Below are 13,388 nucleotides of genomic sequence, written 5' to 3'. Positions count from 1 at the left end.
AGAATATGATGGCAGATAAGAACCAATTGCCCAATCTAGTCTGCCCAATTTTATAAATACTTTCATTAGTCCCTGGTCTTATCTTATAGTTAGGATAACCTTATGCATATCCCTCGCATGCTTAAACTCCTTCACTGTGTTAACCTCTACCACTTCAGCTGGAAGGCTACTCTATGCATCCACTACCCTCTCTGTAAACTAATACTTCCTGAAATTATTTTTAAACTTTTGCCTCTCTAATTTAAAATGATGTCCTCTTGTTGTGGTAGTTTTGCTTCGAATATACTCCACTGACTACAACCATCTGTTGCCTGTCACTCAGCCATTGCCTAACCTATTCAACAATATTGGAATTCAAAAAGATAGTAGTTTATTGATGAGCCTGTTATGTGCAACAGTGTTAAAAACCTTACTGAAATCTAGGTAAGCAATGTCTACTGCATCACCCTGATCTATTATTTCAGTTACCCAATCAAAAAACTCAATAAGATTAATTTGGCATGATCTTCTTGAAGTAAACCCATGTTGTCTCTGATCTTGAAGTCCATGTGATTTTAGATGTTCAACAATCCTATCCTTTAACATGGTTTTTATCACTTTTCCCACTAAAAAAGTAAGGCTTACTGGCCTATAATTGCCCGACTCCTCCCTACTACCTTTCTTGTGAATTGGCACAGCATAATTTAATTTCCAAACTTTTGGAACTATTTCTGCTCTTTTAATAACTTTGGGTGTATCCCATCAGGCCCCATCGACTTATTTGTCTTTTTTATTTATTTATTTATAGATATATACACCAATTTTTTTTTCAATAATAAATATATATACATGTCAAAAATGACTATAAGGGTATATATAATGTAATTCTAAGTTTATATGTATATGTTATTTTTACATAATTAAGTGTTATTTTATTAATTATAAGTTGTGGGATCTTCCTGACAACTCAGGCAGTCTCGCCGCAGCTAGTGATATATATTGCCAAACCATGTCATGTGATTGCGGTGTACAGGTACTCCTCATTTACCGACCGGGTTCCGTTCCTGCGACACGTTCGTAGAACGAATTGGTCGGTAAGTGAGGAGTCAAGGGATTCCCTGCTCTGTTGCGTTCTTCTATGCTCGGGGAAATGTACTTGAACAATGACGAACGCAACAGAGCAGGGAACCACTCTAATCTATGTTCTGGGAAATCCTGCCCATCTCCATCATGTGATCGTAATTACAGGAGGTCCTCGTTTTGCGACCTACCTGTTTTACGATGGCTCGCACTTGCGACCAGCTCTCTCGCCGGTAGTAATTGTGAGCCGTCGTGGGAATTAGACGGATTCCCTGCTCTGCTGCGTTCTTCTATGTTCAGGGACATTTCCCTGAGCATAGATTTAAGGAGTCCCTGCTCTGGTCGAATGTCTGTGTTCAGGGACATTTTCCCGAACATAGACGAACGCACAAGAACAGGGAATCCCTTTAATCTATGCTCAGGGAAATATCCCCGAACATAGAAGAATGCAGCAGAGCAGGGAAACCGTCTAATTCCCACGACTGCTCGAACTTACCTGGCGAGAGAGCTGGTCGTAAGTGCGAGCCATCATAAAACAGGTAGGTCGCAAAACGAGGACCTCCTGTAATCGCGATCACGTGATGGAGATTGGCAGGATTTACTGAAGGGAGACTGCCTATTTTTACAAGAGTGCAGACAGTTGTTTGATAGAATATTTAAGAAATAGCTTGGTTCGGTAGAGGATATTCACTGAAATTGTGCATTGTTGCAGTATGCCATACATATTGTCATAACAGAGGTTGCTGTAACATTTCATATTAACAAAAAGGAACAATAACAGAAGAATAAGAAAGATTGCTGATATGCAATGAAATGATTGGTCTAGTTTTGAGTATAGATTAATGAGCTTTGTTTCACACCATAACCAATGAGCTTTTGAGCCGGGGCTGTGCGCCCGGGACTTCCAGGGCTTCGAGAACACAGGGGTGCAGAGATATGTCCATCTCTATGACAAAGGGACCGTTAAAACGAACACTTGAAAACACTAGCTCCACTAACTACAAATGACGTATTTTGATACATACAGCTCAAAGACTTCACCACAAGCCCCGAAGTCAAGAGAGCAGCACAAACCTCTATGACATTCTATGAACAAATGTGCAACGCAGAATCGGACCAGAAGGGACTGATTACAAACATATATGCACATCTGAGTGCACCAGACAAAAATTGCCAAAGACCCTATCTATATTGGCCAATGGGAGAGGGACCTGGGAGGTGAGCTTGAGGGGGAGGACTGGGTGGACATATGGGAGGCGACGGCCAAGACATCGATCTGTGTGCTCCACCAGGAGCAATCATACAAAATGCTATTGAGGTGGTACACCACACCAGCCCAGCTATACAGGATGGGGAAAACCACGACGGACACATGTTTGAAGGGATGTGGGAGCAAGGGAACCTTTATACACATGTGGTGGGAATGCCCCGTGGTAAACGGATACTGGAAACGTGTGCAGACTTTACTGACAAGCGTGATGGGAGGTCCGATAGACATGGACCCATGGTCCATCCTGATGTCTAGGCCTATAGACGGTCTAACCAGAAAAGAACAACAGCTCCTTAACAAAATTACACTAGCAGCCAGACGGGCACTAGCCCAGAAGTGGCTGACACCCACAGTTCCCACGGAAAATGACATTATAATGAAGATAAAAGATACCTATTTGATGGACAAACTCACAGCCCAAATCAGGAACACTGAGAAAACATTCCAAAAAGTATGGCAACCTTGGGAAGAGTACATGACTGACTGAGGCTCACAGGAGCACACGAACACAGGGTGCTGGAGTGGACAGGGACAGGACCCGCCGCGCGCCCCTTCCCAACAGACCACTATTTACTTTATTTTCATTAAATTCCCTACTCCTCAAAAAATAATAATTTTTTTTTTCTCTCCCTCTTCTCTCTCCCCACTCCCGCTTCCCGCCCCCTCCCCCCCCCCCCCCCCACTTTTGAAGCGAACAAGGTAATAGCGATCGCACAATATACTACACAGAGTGCGACCCCAACCCAGCCACACGGAATAGACTCCACTTCAAAACAGATAGAAGACAAGGCCCCGCCAGGCCGCAACAGCAAGGTACACCTATGTAAATTAACCAGTCAATAACAACCACTAGCGGGCCAATTGAGAAGGGAGGAGACGCAGGCCTACACCACAAAATAGGTAAACACAATGGTAACCGGCTAAAGAAACTTAGAATAAATGGGGTACCGAATAGTATACATACCACCTGCACTCTCATACACACCCACCTGGTGGGAAATAAGTACAGTCATATGCTCGTTCAACCTTCAGGCACCGACAGGAAATTGAAGGTTGTCTTAGACATTACTATTTCTGTTCAGGATATGTTAAAGTTATTTCTGTTATAAGGATGAAATGAAAATTGGCTATGATCAGCCTGACAACTGTTAAACGGTAAACAACAACACTGGCCTCCTATGGAAATATGCACAATATACCTATGTTCCAAATTGATCAACTTACCTGCCAATGTAAACTGTAACGCTGTTTCATATGTCAAACTGAAAATAAAGAATTAAAAAAAAAAAAAAAAAAAAAAGGCAGCCGGGAGGTGCCGAAACATTGGGGCATTAGGGGCTCGTGTTTCTGCCATACTAGGCTTGTGAGAATTGTGGTAATTAAAACGGTTTGCTTTCTTTTGCATTTATATTGTCACTTTGTATTTTTGCTTTATGCTTGTTGTACCGTTTATTGGTCTGATTTAAGTATTTGCATAACTCTATATAGTGATTGTAGTGTGCACTCTCTTTTTGTTATATAAGACATATGTTCACACACTCTGATATCCCTAATGGTATCTAATATCCCAGTCACGTTGTGTATTTTGTTCCAATATGTGACTATGGTTTTCTTGGTCTCGAGAAATACAAAGCATAGCAATTGTTTCTGGAGTTTGGCCATGTATGGTTGGAACACATGAAGTAATGTCATTTGTGAATTAGGGGTTATTTGGATCACTGTCAAGGTATGTACCATACCAAAGACCTCACTCCATAAGGGCATAAGATGTGGACAGGTCTACCACACATGCAGCATAGTTCCCCTCTCTCCGCATGCCCTCCAGTACACGCCTCTCGTCTTTTGTCCAAGGTGGTGTAACCTTGCAGGCACCATGTACCATCCTGCTATAATACATGTAATATCTGTAGCCAGCACTTTATTAGTACAAGGATCAAGATATACACTTGGGAAGAGTCATCTCACAAATTGACACTAGGTGCATAACCTTAGAACCAAGGACCTAGAGGCTTTAAATAAGGCGAGCATCCATTTTTTATTATATCCATATTAGATATAAAACTATGTCAGACATACTGCCCTATTGTGGTATTCCTGTGTTTTCTCTGAGTGACAAGTCTCTAGATAGAAGAGAGGTGGGGTGCAACCTGGAAAGGCACAAATATGCATTAAGTGAGCCTACATCTTGTGGCTCAATTACATGTGAGTGTTTACATCCCATTATTCACAGTTACCAAGGACTATTACCATTTGCATTATTTGATGTTTTCTTTGTTTTTATCTTTTAAATGCTGCTGTTTTAACATAGCTATCGTACTGCATAATATAAGGGGGTACGATTCTCCTTCCCAAACAGCGAGGTAGGGAACTAGACTCTTGGAGAATGTTTTATAGTAAAGGGCAAAAAAGCTGTCCAGGTCTGGAATTTTCAAAGTAGGGAGTTTTACAAACAATTTCTTCCTCTGTAATATGTCCCTCTAGTGCAGGGCTGCCTAACAGGTAGCTTCCCAGATGTTTGCGGAACTACAACTCCCATGATGATTTGCATTCCTTTAGAATGTATTTAGCATGACAAAGCATCATGGTAGTTGTGTGTGAGTGTTTGACTGTCAGTGTGTGAGTGTATGTCCGTCAGTGAGTGTCTGTGTGTGTCAGTGAGTGAGTATATGTCTGTCAGTGAGTATATGTCTGTCAGTGAGTGTGTCTGTCAGTGAGTGAGTGTATGCCCGTCAGTGAGTGTCTGTGTGTGTCAGTGAGTGAGTATATGTCTGTCAGTGAGTGTGTGTCTGTCAGTGAGAGTCTGTGTGTGTTTATGTGTGTCTGTCAGTGAGTGTGTGTCGTTAGTGAGTGTGTGTGTCTGACAATGTATGTCTATCAGTGAGTGAGTGACATGAGGGGGTGGCAAAATGGATCTTTTTCCTGGGGCAGCAGAAATCTTTGCACCGACCCTGTTTGGATTGCTGCTAAAATTTCAGTATTGGCTATGTTTGATATTGCTTTGAGTTTATAACCATACAAACATTTTAAAAGCAATTGTGTATGAATATTGTTTTCCTATTTTTTTTAACTTAATTGAGTCTGACTTTTCTTTTCAGCCAGTGTGTATGCTTGATCTTTTGTGTGTTTGTTAATGAGAGTTTATTTGTGTACATTTATATATGTATATCCTGCTCTTTGCATATGAGATTACTTCTATGTAAGGTTAATATTGATACCGGAGAAACTGACGGAAGCCGAGCACAGAGAGATGGACACAGGTTTCTTCAGGAAGGAAGAGATACTTAATTCGATTCACCGACCGGGACTCAGAGGGATTAATAGAACCATACGGTACCATGATGGGGAAATTAGGGAGGCATGTACTGTAAGGGATTAGGCAGGTTAGGGTGCAGACTGATGAGTAAGATGATCATGTGGCGGTCTGGAGATTAATATATTCTAATGTGAGGAGCTCCCACTTTAAGATTCAATATTTATAATATTATTATTTTTTTTATATAGCACCAACAAATTCCGCAGCAATATACAATATATATATTGTATTATATAAAGTATGCAGCTATCCTCAAAATCCTCTTGCCAATTCCCACATATATTCAGTTATAGAAAAAATATGAGTTTGCACAAAATGAATTAACAGCATAACCTTAGAATCTCAATAAATAATACTTGATAATAAACAATATTAATCTGCTTCCAAGCAAAAACGGCTTAAATATAGCTGGATAAAAGCCACCACCATAAACCTCTAAAAGATATTGTTGTGGACCAAACCAAGTGTTTGATGATTTGAATATCTGCCCCATACCAAATTATTTCTATTTAATGCGTGCACGCTCCTAAAGTAAATTCACACCGGACACAAGTTTCTGGTTGCTGAAAGAACTTCAGGAATGTTTATTCAGGGGGCCGGCATGCCCCTTATAAAGCAAGAATACATCATATGCAAAACTATAGATAACAGAGAAAATACATCAATAATTGGTTAGGCGGTAAGTGTTTTATCTAATGCACATCCTACAAGGCGTGATGTCACTGTCATCACGGGATTTTACTCCGGATTCCAGCGCCATCTTGTTACACAAGGTAGTTAGTCGATGGGAGTGGTTGCCTCTGGTAGCCATTTTGAGTAAATATTGAATATGAGTAATTAGGCATTTTACTAATTCTAATTTGTCCATAATGTGTCCATAACAAGATATGTTCACCTTATCTGGGGCTCACTCTCAGCCCCTCATGTAGAAAAGTATATGTAGTGTTTTTTTTCTGCGTCTGGGTTTCCTATTGAAAAATAAAAATCCAATTTGATGAAGTGAGCCAGGCACACACACCCTTAAGTGCCGACTCTCACCTGCTATCGGAAATATAACCCACCCCAGGTTATTTTAGAGGCTGGGGAGGAATTAGAGAGGTTAGGAAACAGGTTTGAGGAATTAAAGAGGCGCTAAATGTTTTCGATACAGATACACTGATTCAATGAATCTCTGTGAGGAGATGCTGACTGGCACAGCGCAGCGTTTTGCTGTTCATGCAGAATAGGTTCCCAATGATTTCCTATGGAAAAAGATCATCAAGAATCATCAATAAAAAGTAATGAAGGTTGTGCCATGTGGGCCAGGCGCGGCGACACCAGGATGGCATGGGAGAAAAGGTGAGTAAAATATGTTTTTATTTTCCACAGAGAGGGGGCCGTTTACCTAAACAGCCACTTTAGCAGGAATGCATGTTTCCCTTGTCCTTCATTTACAACCCGTCCGTAGCTTCTGCTGATATATACTTGTTCAAACCTGACTTATAAGTGGAGCATTAAGGAACACTCCAAGCTCTCTCTATCGGTGCTTGCCCAACACCCAACATTAAAGCTGAAGGGTCCTGAGAGAGCGTGCCTGCCGCATGCTCCACCACTTCCATGTCCAATGGCAATATCACTTTACAAACAATAATCTAATATTTCTGCTCACATATGGGTAGGCAAGTTCAGCCAGGGGATCTGTATGTATCTATTCAAAAATATTCCTCTCACTTTCTTTCTTTCTGGCAGAAACTGAACGTTACATTCAGAAAAGTGGTTGAATTAGCACATGGGTGTCCATGTGAGCAGTAACGCCGCGCCAAGGCTTCAACCCTTGTTACTGGACATTCACACACCTTTCACATCTCTTTTCACTCACTGAATCACACACCTTTCATTTCTCAGTCATAACCAATACAAGATGCACACACAAACTCTTACACAGCCATCAATTTCTGTCTCTCTCTAGCAGAAGCAGGACATTACAGTGAGAAAAATGGTTGAATTGGCACATGGGTGTCCATGTGAGCAGTAACGCCACACCAAGGCTTCAACCGCTGTTACTGAACATTCACACACCTTTCGCATCTCTTTTCACTCACAGAATCACACACCATTTATTCCAAATTCATCAACAATGCAACACATACACACAAACACACTTTCATCAATCCATCCAACCACCAGGCATCAATTCATCCATGCATCCACCCCCTCTCAAACATATCTCTTCACTCACTTAATCACCTATAATTCTTTTTTTCTTTAAATTAGTGGTGGAACTAATGTAGAGAGGACTGTGGTGCAAGAAATTGTTTTGGACAGGTGACAAAAATAATTCTTGCACCACAGTCCTCTCTACATTAGGGGAGCCTTCCCCCAGCACAAGGGTGGCTGAAAGGTAGATTCCCATCTGTCATGCATCTCCCATAGCAACAATTTGACCATCCATGCTGGGTTTACTTTGTGGAAATGTTGTGTGTGTTTGAATGTACGCTTATTTTTTGTATGGAGTGTGTGTAAAGTGTTGGTATTTGAATGCAGTTGTGTATTTGTATATATTATTGCCTCTTGGAAGCAGTGGCATACTTGTGTGTAGAGTGTTTGAATACAGGGGTGTGTGTGAGGTGTTTGTGTTTGAATGATGGGGTATATTTGTGTGTAGATTTGGTGTTTGAATGTAAAGGTGTGTTTGTAGACAATGGCGGTGTTTTAATACAGGGGTATGTTTGTATGCAGTGTTGATGTTTGATTGCAGGGGTGTGTTTGTATGTAGTGTTGATGTTTAGATTTGAATGTTTGATATATACACAAATACTAAAGCACAGATACACGTATACACTGATATGTACATATACACATACACATTGACACACATATGCACTCATATACCATCACTGATACACACACAAATACAGCCACACACAGATAAACAAACATACTGGCACACCCATACAGACAGGGCTGACCTTATTCCCATTCCCCCTCCCACAGTGTGTATACGAATACAGAAAATATATTGAATCTTATTATGTGTGTGTCAATGTGTTTGAATGCAGGGGCATATGTGTGTCTAGAGTTTTTGTGTGTAAATGTAGAGACTAGTGTGTGAAGGGTTAACATTCTTAAAAGGGTGTGTGTGTGTGTGAATGCAGGGGTGTTTTGTACGGTGTGGCACTGTCTGTAGGAACTAAATGGCAAATTTGTACCCCTCATGGTCTGTAGCCCATTCCAAACTCCCAATAGTTGGTAGCCCATTAATGTCCATCAATGTCCCATAGCGAGTAGCCCTTTCTTCTCCCCTACTTGTAACTGGTAGATGTCTATTCTTTGCTCTCGGTAGTTAGTAGCCCATTTCCCCTCCCTTATAGTTGATAGCCTATGCTCCCCCTTCCCATAGTTAATAGCTAATTCAAAGCCTCTCCCTCTAAATAGCTGGATCCCATTCTCCTCACACCCATTAGTAGTATCCCTTTCTCTCCAGCATAGATAATACCCGCATTCTATCCTCCAGAAATAGTACTCCATTCTCCTCCTCTCCCCCATAAATATTACCCCACCCCCCCATAGGTAGTATCCTATCTTCCCCCCCATAGGTAGTATCATATCCTCTCCCCTATAGGTAGTATCCCATCCTCTCCCCCGTAGGTTTTATCCCACCCTCTCCCCCGTAGGTAGTATCCCACCCTCTCCCCCATAGGTAGTATCCTATCCTCTCCCCCATAGGTAGTATCCTATCCTCTCCCCCATAGGTAGTATCCTATCCTCTCCCCTATAGGTAGTATCCTATCCTCCCCCATAGGTAGTATCCCACCCTCTCCCCTGTAGGTAGTATCCCACCCTCTCCCTATAGGTAGTATGCCATCCTCTCCCCTGTAGGTAGTATCCTCTCTTCTCCCCCATAGGTAGTATCCTATCCTCTCCCCCATAGGTAGTATCCTATCCTCTCCCCCATAGTTAGTACACCACTCTCTTCACCATAGGTATTACAGCTTTCTACTCTAATCACACCTATAGATAGTCACTGATTCTCCTCCTTTCTCCCACCCCAGCCATTGAGGATGAAGCTATCCCCTGTACCTGCTTGAGAGCCTCCTGAAGTTTGTGCAGTCCTTCTTAGGGAAACTCTGCGCGGCTCAAGCTACCGTTTGACTGATGACATCAATTCCGTCTGCCACACGGAGCTGCCCTGATCAGGTACCGCAACCATTTCCCCAGCACAGGCTCTGCTCCTGGAACCTCTGCCGGCTTCTTTACAGCCCCAAGAGCTGTGTCAGCCGCTGGAGTGTTCGTTTTGCCATGGCGCCATGTGCGGCCACACAGCTCGAACACGCCAAAGACCAGCCCTGCACACAGACACTCACATAGGCACACACACACAAACACACTGGTAAACATTGACATACACAGATATCGATACAAAAGTTGTAATTTACATATCTATCGTCTTCATTCTCCCGCACGGTATGTAAGCTGGGTGAAGCTGGGTAATAATTTTCTCCCAGCGCTGGACACCGACATTAAAGGGGCCGGGTCACGCTGGTAAATGGGTGGACTACCCGATGGACCCCCTAAACCCTGCAGGCACTGGTGCAGCCACACCAGCTACAGTGGCGGTAATTTTGCCACTTTTTTTAAGCCCATTTCTGGGCTATCTTTAATTTAAAAGTTACTGGCTGGGTTATTGGAAATGTCATGCTTTTCATTTGTTTAAGAGCAGTGGCTTGTATGATTCTACAACTCATATTATCACATTACTTCCAAATTGAGTGAGGGGCAAGACAAGCATTACATATTTACTAGACCTGGGCATCCCTAGTAGTGTAAATTTAAGATGGATGTGGGATACTACGGAGCACATTACTATTAAGGAAAAGTATCTCCACTGGCACATAGTGCTGGTGGCGAAGAACTCCTGGTAGTTTAATTATTTGAACAGGCACCTACATACAGGGCCAGACTAGGACAATAATTCGGCCCTAGCATTTTAAGGCAGAGCAGCTCAATACTAGTCATCATTGGCACACACTGACCCCAAAGTGTGCATGTCAGGACATTTCCCTTACATGGCAGCCCATTTGCAGGGCTCTTATAAAGAGCACTCACATGGGAAAAAATGTCCTGTGTTTGACACAGTGAAAGCTATTCTTATGATACACGACTTTTGTGTTTGCTGGTGACTTGTGTCTGGTTTCTCCATGAGTGGGACACAAACCAGAGATCATAAGAGTGACAGTGTTAAAACAGGGTAGAGTGTGTGTGTGTGTGTGTGTGTATGTGTATACGGAAGAGACTACATGTGATGTTGTATCCATATGGAGGTTGCTTGTGTTAATGTGTGTTGGTTAGGCTGCATATGGTGCAATGTGCATGTGGGATTGTGTGTATGTCAGTGTGGATGGGGCTGTTCGCAGTCTAGTGTGTGTCTGGATAGTGCAGCAGTGTGTACCGGTTGTGTGGGGAATGGGGTTGTAGTGTATTTGTAGATAGGGATTATACAGAATTTGTAGCGGGGATAGGGAATGTAATGTGTATGTGTGTGTGTGTGTAGAGAGACTCTAGTATATGGTAGGATATGGGCTATACTATGTCTGTGGTGGATAGGGGGTGCACTGTGTGGGAGTAAGGGACTTTGCTGTATAGGGTAAGGCTGCACAATGAGAGGTAAGGAGTAGTAAAGGGGTGTACAGTAAGGGTTATGGGTGCTGCAATGTGTAGGGTAAGGGGCTGCACTGTGGGGTGGTAAGGGACTGGGTGTTGCACTGTGGGGTCTGCACTGTGGGGATAATGGGCTTTATTGTGTGGTAAGGGGCTGCACAGTGGGTTGGTAAAGGGCTGTATAGTGGGGGGGGGGGTAGGGGATTGCACTCAGGGCTAAGGGGCTACACAGTGAGTGGGTAAAGGGCTGTACTGTGGAGGGCTCTGTGGGGGTGGTTAGTGGCTGCATTGTGGGGGTATAAAGGGCTGTACTGTGAGGGATAAGGGCCTGGACAGTGGGGTGATACAGGGTTTTATAGTAGTGGGAAAGTGGCTGCACTGTGGGGTTTAGGGGCTGTACTGTGGAGAGGTGCTCATAATATTGGCATACAGTAGTAAATAATTATATTAATTTGTTACGATCCCTTCTCTTTGACTTACCTTGGGCCAGGAAGGGGAATGACCCCAGGGGTCCTCTTGGGCGCACTGCACCAGCACTGGTGCTCTATCATTGCTTCGGTAACCCACAGATATGCTCTGATCACTTCAGGGAGCATTTCACTGCATGCTCCCCATCAGTGCAGAGGCTTGATCTCCCTGACTACTGTGGAACCCTTTCTTTGCCGACCGCGCAATGTTCTCCTTGCACTCAGCCCTGGAGGGGCCGGCAGGGAGATGATGTGATCTCCCTGGTCAGCCCCAGTCCATGGCCATCGTGAACCATCAGCATTCGCCCTGTTTGCCCGATGGCCAGTCTGGACCTGCCTACTTACTGAAGTTTATGGAAACGGAGACTGTGCAAAAACTTTTTTATTTTTATTTTAAAAATTAGAATGAAAAGAAATGGGGGGCTTTTTAAATTAACATTGACCTAGTATTAAAAAAAGCAGTGCGGCAGCTAGCTTTGTGCAGCTTATTTCCACCACAGTCAGTTTGTAAGAAAAAATGCAAAATTAAATAAAATTCACAGCAGCCAGTTACTTTCACTATTTGCTGCTAAAACCAAATTAAATGAAATCTCACTCACAGCAGTTTACTTCACTGCTGATTGTGAATGAAAAAAAAATAACACAACCAGTTAATTCACTGCCTGTGCAAAAAATAAAACCTAATACTGACAGAGCAGTTACCCCACTGCCTGTATAGTTAAAATAAAATAAAATAAAAACACTGACAGAGCAGTTACTTCACTGCCTGTATAGTTAAAATAAAATAAAATAAAAACACTGACAGAGCAGTTACTTCACTGCCTGTACAGATTAAAATAACAAACATACAAATAAAAAGAAAAACACTGACAGAGCAGTTACATCACTGCCTGTACAGACAAACACAATCCAAATCTCACTGACACAGCCAGTTACTTCACTGACTGCACAAATCATAGTTTAAAAGAAAGTAAACACTGACTGTGATATTGATGTTACAGCACTATCGCTTTCTAGGTAAACGAAAGGTGACTGGAGTACAACTAAAACGCTGGGCAGGTCTACCCTCATCCCTTTCAGCTTGGAGCTCTCTACCCACAGCCCAGGAGACAACGTAACGCCGTAACTTTACCTTTTCTTCACGGTCCCTCGTTGTCAGGGAAAGAGATGTTGAAGAAAATTCACAATGCTGCAGTAGGCTAGGAGAGGGTGTTAAAAGAAAATCCAAGAAACAACTGCCGCTGCTCTGGTGGAATAGATGGAGTAAATGCTTCGTATCGAGATGTTAGGGTCTCCTGTATTACACGTGATATTAAGCTCTCCAGTGGTGGCTATAAAGAGAAGACATAAGAAGTTACTGTACTATTTACACATTGTACAACAACACATCCAATAAGAGTTACCATTCCTAGAAAGCAGTATAAGAACACCAATACGGATGTAAAAGATGGCGGAGTGAGATTGCAGAATGCCAAAAGCTATATGGATAAACTGGTGTAATTTTCCTATTATCACAGTGTTCTAGCCATAGTGCCAATGAACAAAAGGAAAAATTAAAGGCTAGATTGCTTCAAGAAACACTATAGTGTTAGGAATGCAAAACTGTTTTCCTAACTCTACAGTCTCCCTATGCTTCCACTGC

The sequence above is a fragment of the Pelobates fuscus genome, chromosome 2 (genome assembly GCF_036172605.1).
Source record: "Pelobates fuscus isolate aPelFus1 chromosome 2, aPelFus1.pri, whole genome shotgun sequence".
Classification (NCBI taxonomy): Eukaryota; Metazoa; Chordata; class Amphibia; order Anura; family Pelobatidae; genus Pelobates; species Pelobates fuscus.
The sequence above is the reverse complement of the archived record's forward strand: the minus strand, read 5'-3'. Positions refer to the sequence as shown.